Here is a 12230-nt window from a genome sequence, read left to right on the forward strand (position 1 = left end):
CTTCCTAACTTTCCAACAGCAATTAGAGAATCCAGTAAATGTACAGCTATCCCAGGATGGTATAGGATGGTATAGGATCACTAGATGGTAAAAAAGAAGATAACAAACATGGTTCCCCTGGAACAATGGGAAACAAAATCTACATCTACAGATAGTGATATAGCTAGAAAATAGTTTCCGCTATTCTATGTCTTTGATATTTTAAGTTTGTTTACACAGAATCTTTCCACTCTTAGGAATTGACCCTTTATTAATACTCAAGTGTTTGCAGCTTACAACCCAGAAACAATGCTTCTAAATGTAAAGAAGAATGATATTAAGATTAATCAAGGCTACTTCCATAACTATAGCTGATAAATAAAGATGATATTGGGGAATAGTCCAATCTTGAATTTTTTCATACCTTACTCTTTTCCAACAGGAGAAGTCCAGTCAAAATATGATAAACATTAATAGGGGATTTTTATATTTTTTATTGTTCACACCAAAGCAAATACATTTTCCACTTTGCAAGCCTGACTTAGAAATAGTCAGACCCTCAAAATTATTTTATAGACAAAAGTTTACTGATTTGACTTAGGTTTTTTCCAGCCATTGGGTGTTGCTCTCTATTATTTTGGCAACTGCATAGAAAAACAAGATAAATCCATTATGCTTGTGTTGAATTGTTCAAAGTCAAGCTGTCTTCAAACAAAGTTTTATGTTCCCTTCTTCATTGCTAATTAAATTTTAATTATTGCTCTTTAAATGTAAAAAAAATGATACTTTAACATACATTCTCATTGAAATTGATGAAAACAGGAGTGTCTGTGATTGCTTTTTTAATAGTTTTCAAGTATTTTCCTTGGCTATTTTCATTATTGCCTTTGTTCCGATCTTCTAATCAGGAACAGAGGGTTACCCCAAAATATCTTCCTAAGATATAGGATGTTAGGTAGAAAAAATAGATGTATAATTAAAGATTTTCATCTCCTTAAAGACTGAAATGCTCGGAAGACATTTTGCTCTTACTGGCATTTTTAAGATGATTTGAATGTTTTGGTTCTTAAACTAAGTGAAATACATGTGAAATGTTACTTGTTCCAACAATGATTATGGCTTACACTTTTCAGCTCCAATGAGATGAAACGTCTGATTTTGTTGGAGGGCATATTGATTTTAGGGTAGGAGGGTTATTTATAGAAAGCTGAGGGAGAATCCTAAAACAGTGTGGCCTTTCAGGTGTCACTTAATTATACTTAAGGTATATAAGTATAGAAATATACAACTATGAATTGAGTGACAAATGTGTGATTTACAAAATTGATTCAATGACAACTAATCCAGAAAGCAATTCTCTATATTTATATAAACTAGTATACCTAGTTAGGATTTCAAAATTGTTATATTTTTTAACATTTATGTCAAAATATTTGTTTATTTGTAACTGTCTATTTTTAATTTTTGTTGGTCGTGGGACTTGAAATCTGGGCCTGGACACTGTCCCTCAGCTCTTCAGCTCAAGAATAGTACTCTACCACTTGAGCCACTGCCAGTTTTCTGGTTTCTCATTGGAAATAAGAGTCTCATGGACTTTCCTGTCTAGGCTGGCTTTGAACAATGAGTCTCAGCTCTCAGCCTTCTTAGTAGCTAGGGTTATAAGCATGAGCCACTGGCTCCTAGCTACACAATTATTTTTTACTTAGCTATGAAATATTGGTTGATAATCTCATTCATTTATATGCTGTGTAATGATAAAGGCACATCATATCCATTAATTTCTGCATATAACATTTCTTTTTAGTGAGAATGCTCAAAAACTTATCTTCTGGCTAGGATGAAATATCTATTCTTACCTATAATCACTTTGTTTCTTGTGGTATACAATTAATATATTGAGTTTTAGTCCTGGATGTCTGCTAATTAAAATTACATAAAATATGAATTGTAAAGTGAAAGAAATTCATGGTTCCACTACTTGTTTTAAGAAAACAATTATGCCTTTTGTTTCCAATTATATTTCTGTGGGAATGTGTAATATTGATTGATTTAATTGTTAAAATTTATAACAGTTACATTATATCAAGTTGATTCAAAGTTGTTTGGTCCTGGGGCTTGAACTCAGGATCCCTGAGATTTGTTGCAATTTTTTAACAATTTATCATTTCAGTCATGCCTTACTTTTTGCCATGCTTTTTGCTGATTAATCAGAGATAAGATTATCAGGGAGTTTATTTTGTGGGCTGCCTTCAAAGAGCAATATTCAAATCACAGCCTCCCATCTAGCTAGGATGAGAAACTTGAGCCACCTCCTCCCAACTTCTATTCACCACTTGTATATGGGCTTTCATAGACTAAATTGTTTTACATTTTTATTGAGTTCAACTCTTTCTTTTTCCTTTCCTATAATTTTAATGCCAAATTTAAGACTGCATCATCTCAAATTGTTGAAAAATCTTCCTTTGCTTTACATTTACATCACTCTTTTTGTTTTATATGCCACGTTTTAATCCTGCTTGAAGTTACCTTTTGAATAAATTGTTATGTTTAAGTCAATATTCACTTTTGAATTTTCCCAAATAATGCCTAACCTATCACCTCTTATTAAACAGAACATCATTCCACAAATGTTTGGTTTTACCCCTTATTAAATATTCCTTGATAATGTTTATGTGGATCTAATCTGGTGCCCTATAGACCCATTGAGCTGTATAACCTTTGCTCTACAAATATAACAATTTTACACTAATAGCTTTAATATTTTACAGAGAAATGTATTCCAGTTTATTTTTCTTTGTCAAGGACTCAAAGAGTGCTAGGCAGTTGTTTTTAGAAATTGTCATAAACTGTGAAGCTGAGCGCTGTTGGCTCATGCTTGTAATCCTAGTTGCATAGGAGGCTGAGATCTGAGGATTGTTGTTGAAATCTAGCTGGAATGGGAATGTCCTTAAGACTCTTATGTCCAATTATCCACCAGAAAACCAGAAGTGGCACAGTTGCTCAATGAGTAGAGCATTCACTTCGCAAGGACCAGATTTCAAGCCCCATGAATGACCAAAAAAAGGGAAGAGACAATTTATACCTTTTCTCAATTGTATCCTCCAATCCACAAAAATTATGTCTCCATTTGTTTAGATTTTTGCTTTTATATTCAGCATTGTATAATTTTGAATCATGGTGAGTAAATAGCACTTTAATATATTTTGACCATGTGTGAAGGTAGCACAAAGAAATTCACAGAAAACAGTTAGATATAAAGGGCAATGGGAATGAAGAAAGCCAGAAACGGGTTTATCAGGCCCTTCATCCATATGTGAGAGTGTAAGATATTTCAATAAGATATCTTCATATAATTAATATACACCAATTAATAACTATCTTCCAAAGGCTTTGGTATTCAAGTATGACATAAAGGATAAATACACATTCTGTGGTGAAATGAAAGAAAGATAGATGAGAAAATGCATACTTATCATGATTGTGTAAATAAACTAAGAAATTCAGTCAACATTCTGAGGGCTCATGGCTCATTGGACTCGAAGGTTGCTGGTATCTAAGATAATTCTAAAATGTTAGACATGATCCTATCTTTAAGACTGCTTAATACTCTTGTTTTTTGAGTCAGTATTATTTTTCTTGTTGCTGGTTGTGGTGGTGGTTCTGGGCCTTGAACCCTTGGCTTGGGCGCTGTCTCTCAGCTCTTCAACTCAAGTCTAGAGCTCTACCACTTGAACCATAGTACCACCTCCGGCTTTCTGGTGGTTTATTGGAGATAAGAGTCTCATGGACTTTTCTTGCACAGGCTGGCTTTGAACCATGATCCTCAGATCTCATCTTCCTGAGTGCCTAGGATTACAGGCACAGGCCACCAGCGCCTGCCTCCTCTTTACAACATCTTAAACATAAAATAAAAAAAAGTAAAATCAATAAAGGGCATATTTGGCAAATAAAGTAAAATGATAACTTACAGACAAATGAAAATAATAATATATGTATATGTATATAAACATGTATATTCTTATATATGTATACATATATAGGTCTTTGAATATATACACATATATGTATGAATATATGCATATGTACACGTAGTGTGTTCACGTATACATTTATTGAAATAGACTTGAATCAGAAATATATTAAGAGCATATTAATGCCAATGAAATACTTTAACTGTCCTGAATAAGTTATCCAAATATCCAAATACATATCTCTATAGTAATATAACAACAATCAAGGAACATATGGAAAGATCATAACATACCTAGACATTGCATACAATATACACATGCATACAAAACAATATGTTCTATCCATGAGAAAAATGTACAGGGACTTACCTTGGAAACAGTGATATTACATGGGAGAAAGGGATAAAATAGACTACATTTTCTAATTATATGAGGTTTTAAAATAGGCATATCTGTAGAGGTAGAATATAAAATAAGAGCTGCTCAAGGGGAGAGTAGGTTGAAATGATGACAGGAAATAACTATTAATAAATATTTGAGTATTTTGAGAGGGTAGGAATGATAAAATGTTCCTGAACTGAAGGTGATGTTCTTACTCCAACTCTTCAACATTCTAAGAATCATCGTACTTTATTGAAGAATTACAGATTGTATTTGCATTAACCTTACAAAAATTTTTAGAATAGTAGTGGGTGAATCTGAGAGATAATTTAGAATTTAAAATCACAGAATTCTATAATGCACAACTTTAGTATGTTGATGAATAAGACTATCAAGAAAATATGATCTGTGATATATCCACAGAGTGACTATACATGACATTAAGAGCCAGTGAATATTCTACAAATTCATGTAAATTGAGCTATGAGATAAGATTGAGAAGGATGAGGGATAATGATCATCAAGATGAATTGTATTGGCCATGGAATGTGGCTTAGTGGTAGATGCTTGCGTTGCATGTATGAAGCCCTGGGTTTGATTTCTCAGTACTACATAAACAAAAAAGCAGGAATTGGCACTATGACACAAGTCATAGAGTACTAACATGAGGAAAAGAAGCTCAAGGACATTGCCAAGGCATGAATTCAAGTCCCAGAAGGAGGCAAAAAAATAGTGCATTTTATTAAGCGGCTCATGGCTGTAATACTAGATAATCAGGAGGCAGAAAATTGAGGTTTGAAACCAGCCCAGGCAAGAAAGACTGTGATATTCTTATCTCCAATTAAATCTCAGAAAAATCAGAAAGTACTGCTGTGCCTCAAGTGATAGAGTTCTAGAATTCATCCAAGGAGCTCAGGGACAGCCCCCAGACCCAGAGTTCAAACGTCAGGAGAGGAAAAAGAAAAAAAAACAAAACCTCAATATAAACTGTTAATATACTTCTTTGTCAAACAGCAAGTCCCACACAACTACTTAAAGTTAATTAAAAATATGATAAAATACAAGTCATTTTGGGAACCAGACAAAGATTGTATACACGGGACAAAGTAAATGTTATATCATGCAGTTTGAGTTGAAATTTTTTCTATAGTCTTCTTACATCATTAATGAAATTGACAATACAGCCAATTATAGGTCAATTTCCTTGAGGAACAGATTGTATTCTGCTGCCCTTTATACGAAATCATAGAGCTGATTTTTTGCCATGTATTGAACTATATCTGATATTTTAAAGTAGATTTGTCCTAATATAATATTAATTTAATCAATCATTTCATTAGGGTGATGTTGATTAGATTTTTTTTCATTAAATCTTATCCCTATAATAAATGAGAACATGCTGTGAGAGTCTCCTATCAATATGAAAAAATACTTTATAAAATTAACTTAAAAGGGGGAAAGATTAAACTTGACTTCTGATTTTATATATTTCAGATTATGTTTCTCATCCTCATTGACTTGGGTTGGTGGTGGCACAATACCCCATGTTAGGAATATGTGTTGGAATACGTGTATTCATGGAAGCCAGGAAGTAAAGAAGTGGTATAGGAGTGGGAGAGGGAGAAGGAGGAGGAGGAAAGAGAGAGAGGAAGAAGGAAAAGAAGAAGGAGAAGGAGACAGAGAAGAAAAAGAAGGAAGAAGAGGAAAGGACTTTGATCTTAACATCTTTGATCACAAGTTCTCAGTGACCAAATCTCTACAACTATGCCCACATGAAAGGATTCACCTCTTTATGGCAACTTAGTGAAAGCTAATTATTAATTTCAATCCTTTATGATTTCAGATTTAATTTCTAGAGTGGTGGGTAGATATTTCTATACATTGTGATAACTTCTGTTCCTAAATATTTACTTGAATTAATCAGAGCAGCTATTTGGCATGGAGGTGGTTTGGTTATACCATTGCTGTAGAAATATTTTGAGTGCAAATATATTTTATTTAACAGATAAGGAAGCTTCAGAGATTTCATTTTGTGACCTTTAAAATGACTATTTCAGCTAACTCATAATGACTTTAATTTTTCATAATTTTATGACATTTCTATTCAAGTTTTTGTCATCTATAGTTAGGTTCCTTCTTTCTAGTTGAAGGAAAAATAAATACTATCACAATCATTTATTTCTTAATTATTCTATAGAGTAGGAATAATATGAATTTCCTACCATTCAAAAATAAGTTATATTCAAGTCTATAGGAATAATTGCATAAGTAATTGAATATCTTTCTTTATCTCATATGGAGATTGATTCAATTTCTAAAAATCACTGTTGACATAAAATACATGAAATTCAGTGTTTCTCTGAAATGTCTCAGTACTCAAACTTCAGGAATAAATGACCAGTAATTAAGATTTTTATATACTCAAAAAATGTATGAACCTATATTTTATGTCAAAAAAGTTTAGGTTTAAAAGAAGAGAAAATCATGTGACCACAGTAGATAATATTTAATTTAATGAAAAATTACTTCATTCACCCTGACACAGCCTATTGCTTTTAGCTTACATGAGAAATTTGATTAACTATCCCTTCATCGCTATTGAATATTAGATTATTTCAATTTGTGCAAAGATTCTGTCATTTAACCTTTGAGTGTATATTTTTTCATAAAAATGAAAAATTTTCTCACACTGCAGGTACAGATTCAATAACTAAATAAATATCTAAATGTTAATTTGTTAAATTGAGCCTCTAGAATTCAAATAACAAGAAATTTATTTATTCTTACATATGTTATATCATTGCTGAATATGGGTATCTCAAGCTTGTAATCCTCACTACTCAGGAAGCTGGGGTTCAAAGTCAGCCTTGACAACAAAGAAATCATCTCATAAATATGTTACAAACAGTTACAAAAAAAATATTTGAATACTTATTTTGGCGTCTATTTCACCTAACATCAACTTATCTGACCTTTGCTGCTTGTCTCAGACATGTCCCTCCCCCACTGCTTTCATTGTGTTTGATGTGGGTATAATTTGTGGAGGGGAAGGGAAAAACAAATGGTTTAAATAAGGATAGAGGTGGACCCATTGCAACTATGAGGTGTAAAAGTCGTTATGTTGAAAAACGAACTTTACAACTTTGGCTGGGTGAGGGGCGGAGGAGGGTAGATGGGAAGGTTGGGAAGGGGAAACAAAGGAGGAGGCAACAATGCTTGATAAGAAATGTATTCATTACTTTGCCCATGTAATTATAACCCCTCTGTACGGTATTTTCACAATAAAAAAATAAAAATAAATTTAAAAAGCCAGACTTGGCAAGAGTTTGTGAGTCGCATCTCAAATAATCACACACACATCACAACACACGCACACACACACAAAGCCAGAAGTGGATTTGTGTCCTAGAGCAATGTCCTTGCTAGGAAAAAAAAAATCAAGGGATAGGTCTGGAGTTCAAGTCACAAGAACAAAACACACACAATATTATGTATAAATGCTTATTTTACTTTGAAAAAATAACCAATACTTTGTAAAGTTGTTTTATTACAATTTGTCTGAAGATATAACATAGGTTATTAAGATTAATATTAATATGGTATATTTATAATTACTCATAACACCTTGGAGTATAACAGTTGGTATTTTTTCTATAGCCATAAAAACTAGTCTGAGTAAAAGAAAGAAAGGAAGAAAGGAAGAAAAAGCAGGTAAGAAAAGGAAGGGAGAAAGAGAGAGAGGGGTAGGGAAGGAGGGAAAGAAGGAAAAAGGACAGGAGAAAAGAAGGAAGGAAGGAAAAAAGGAAGGTATTAAGGAATGAAGGAACGAAGAAAGAAGGAAGGGAGGGAGGAAGCAAGGGACAAAAACAATTTAATTTATAAAATCTGCTATTTAGCCCAATATAAACTTGTTACTAACCCTTTAGTAAATGCAGGTTTGCAATTTTCATTTCTCTACATGTTCCCCATGCATGAATGAAACCAACAAATGAAGGTTCAGAAATAACCAGGTGACTCTGTTTGCATCTGTAGTAAATATTTATGCAAATCTTTTTCTCATTTTCCATCCATCATCAAATAATTATTTGCAAACAATTTATATTTAGTTATAAATATTCTAAAAATTGAGGTAACCAAGGGATGTCAATATATTATATAATGTGAATACTAGTAATTATAATGCTATCAACATTAGTATTTATGTGATATGAATTGTAACAATTTTATTATGTATTTTATCACAGAAATTAGCATACTCTGATTTTGGTGTTTGTGGGAGTCCTAATAGCGGACAGTAATTAAAATGAAAGGAGATCTGTATTTGTTGGCACAAACGAATATTTTTTAAAGCAATTAACACATTGGAGATTGTTCAAATACATCAGAAGGGCCTTAGAAAGGCTGTACCACGTTAACATGGTTACCTATGATGTGATTCAAGAGCCACTAAAAAATCATACTTCATTTTGCCATTACTATAATTATTCCCATTTTAAGAAGAATCATTCACATTATGTACATGATATAATCTTGTCCTTAATTTATTATGTTCTATGATATAACATCCAAATGTACACCACACCGAGTTAAAGCAAAAGTAGCAAAGTGTTTTGGACGATGTAACTCCTTCCAGATACACATGTTAAAATTCTATTCTCCTTTCTGGTGACATTAGAATCAACCCTTCAGAATTGACCCTGTAATAATGATCCTGACGAAAGAAGCCCAATATAATTACTCTGCCATGTGAAAGTCCAGCAAACAGATTATAATGAATCAGAAAGTAGACCCCCATAAGACAAAGAATTGCTTTGAATAACCAATTTTAAAATCAAAGTTTAAGCTTCTAGAGTGTGGAAAATATACTCCTTTTAAGCCACTTACTTTGAAATATTTTAACAGCCCAATGGCTGACAAAAAGCAAAGTTTTGATTTAAATGTCACAAATTCTGATAAAAAAAAAGATTCATAAGGTTTTATTATTTGAATTTTATTCTCCAAGTCTCCAGGTTAAAAATATTTTTAAATGGGAATTTAATTGAGGTTCAACTTTCTATTCAACTATCATAATTAATTTTTTGAATATTTTTCTTATCTTTAGTTGTACAAAGGAGTTGCCATTCACTGAAACAGTGTATGGATACAGTGCATCTTGATCAATGTCACCCCTTTCAACACTCTCATCCACCCCTACTAATCAACCCCAATCCTTATGTATCTCATTATTATTTTATGGAATTTCTCGTCATTTAACAAAGCAGTTTATGTGTACAATGCACCTGGAATTGTGTTACCACTTCAACATCTTCAACCCCATTTCACACTACCCATTGCTTTGTATATTTCAATTCTGGGAAGTATACAATGGATTCTTGCCTGTATTCTATCCTTTTCCCCTTTAATTTCCTACCACTCTCACATTGCCCCCCACTATCCTCGCTTGCACTACACATTTACTGGTATTTATTTTGGTGGGCTTTGACTTATCCTTTTAAGAGAATTATAGTATTTTCACTCTCCACGGACTCTGACACTTCAGATAATTCATTTGTACCTCCTTGCCTACCATCCAGTGTGTTTACTTTTACATTTATAGACATTCCTATCTACCACAAGTAAGGAAAGTCATGCAAACTAAGTTTCTCTGGGTCTGCTTTATTTCACTTAATATTATTTCTAAGTGTTTCATTTTTCCTTTAGAATGGTGCAATATTATTCTTTCCGATGGATGAACAGAATTCCATTATGTATGTATTTATATGTTTGTATATATATGTATCTATGTTTGTATACATACATTTATATATGTACATATATACTTGTAAATTGGGACCAATAAAATTAGATATATGTATATATATATATATAATTATATATACATATATAATTCTTGATCTCTTTTTTCAATGAGAGGCATCTGGGCTGATTCCATATGTTGGCTACAGAAAATAATGCAATAATGAACATGATTATGCTGGTAGCTTCAGTGTGGGCATGTTTCTGCTCTATTGGATAAATTACCATAAGTGGAATTGCTGGATCATAGGTAGGTAGCTCTCTATTCAGTTCTGTGAGCAATTTCCATAGTGTTTTCCAAAGTGATTGAACAAGATTACATTCAACCAACAGTGTAATAGAGTTTCCTTTAGTACACATCCCTATCAGTATCTGTGATTGTTCCTTTTTTCATAATGACATTTTAAGAGGGGTGAGATGAATCTCAGGTTTGTTTGGATTTGTATTTCTTTTTTGGAGAGAGATGTGTCTATTTTTCATTCTTACTTCTTTTTCTAAAATGTTATCTTTAAGTCTTTATCCCATATATTAATTGGGTTCTTGTTTATTTGAGGGTTTATTTTTGTTGGGTTTAACTTTTTGATCTCTAAATATGGGTGAGTTATGAAAACACTTGTCTAATGCTTAGTTAGTAAAAATATTCTTCCATTCTGTTCTCTTTCTGTATATCCTGCTAACTTTTTCCATTGCGATGTAGAAACTCTTCAGTATGATGTGAGTCTATTGATCCAGAAAGAATGATATTACACTATTCATAAGGAAATGGAAAGACTTGGAACAAACTTATATTAATTGAAGAAAGACAGACTCAAAGAAATATAGGTTGCCTAATTTCCCTCATTTGTTGTAGTAGAACGTGCCTCTAATTCTACAAGTAAACACAGTTGGATGGTAAAAGAGAAAACATTATACTTGGACATGATAAATTTTATGGGATTGTAAACATTTATACAGTGAGATCAAAGGAGGATCACAAAGGATCAATAGCTGTACGAATATTATCATATAAAATAATGTTCATTAAAATAATCTCCAAGAAATGATTATGAGAGTTTGTTTATTATTTTGCATTTTTCTTCAGTGTTCTGATGCCATTTTTTTAATTTCTGCACCTTTGGTCTTATATGTACGTTTGGATAGGGCAAGGGGGAATACAGAAATGGTGGGACAAAGGCTTAAATGCAGCAGTGCTACTCAATAGACACTACATTGCAAATGAAATATACAACTTATGCGAGAGGGAGGTTGAAAGGGAAAAATTGGGAGAACATGAGTGAAGGGGTGACACTGTTCAAAAAGAAATGTGCTCATTATCTGACTTATGGAATTGTAACCCTTCTGTACATCATCTTTACAAATTAAAAATGGACCTCATAAACAGGTTGGAGGAGCTATACTAAATTAGATAAAATTGGCTTTAAAATAAAAGTGGTATGAAAGTAAAAAGAGACAAAGAAGGACATTAAATATTGACAAAGAAAACTCTCCATCAGAGGGATGTAACGATTTTAAATATCAATGTCCTGAATCCTAGAGCTCACAAATTCATTAAAGAAATATTGCTTACACTAAAAACATGCATACATCCACATAAATTGTTGGTTGCTTGAACAAATCATTCTTAACTCTGGACAGGCCATCCAGGTAAAAACTTTGCAAAAATCTTTAGAGATAAATAACTGTTTTGACAAGTTATACCTAAAAGATATCTACAGAGTATTTCACCTACTAGTGTCATAATATATATTCCACTCAGCAGCCCATGGAACGTACTTCAAAGTAGATCATATCTTAGGTCACAAGGAAAATCTTTCAATATTGAAAAATAAAAATGAAATTACTCTTCGTATCCTGTCAGACCATGATGGGACCAAATTAGATCTCGACATCAAATGGGATCACATAAGATTCTGAAACTCATAGAGACTGAATAACACATTGCTAAATCATCAGTGAGTCACGGAAGTGATAAGCAGGGAAGTTCCAACGTTTATGGAATTCAGTGGAAGTGAACACACAAAATACTACCTCCTCTGGGAAACAGCAGCAGCACAGACAATATTCAGAGGAATATTTATAGCTTTGAGTATGTACATCAACAAA

This window comes from Dipodomys spectabilis, unplaced genomic scaffold, assembly GCF_019054845.1.
Source record: "Dipodomys spectabilis isolate Male_0828 unplaced genomic scaffold, ASM1905484v1 ptg000315l, whole genome shotgun sequence".
Classification (NCBI taxonomy): Eukaryota; Metazoa; Chordata; class Mammalia; order Rodentia; family Heteromyidae; genus Dipodomys; species Dipodomys spectabilis.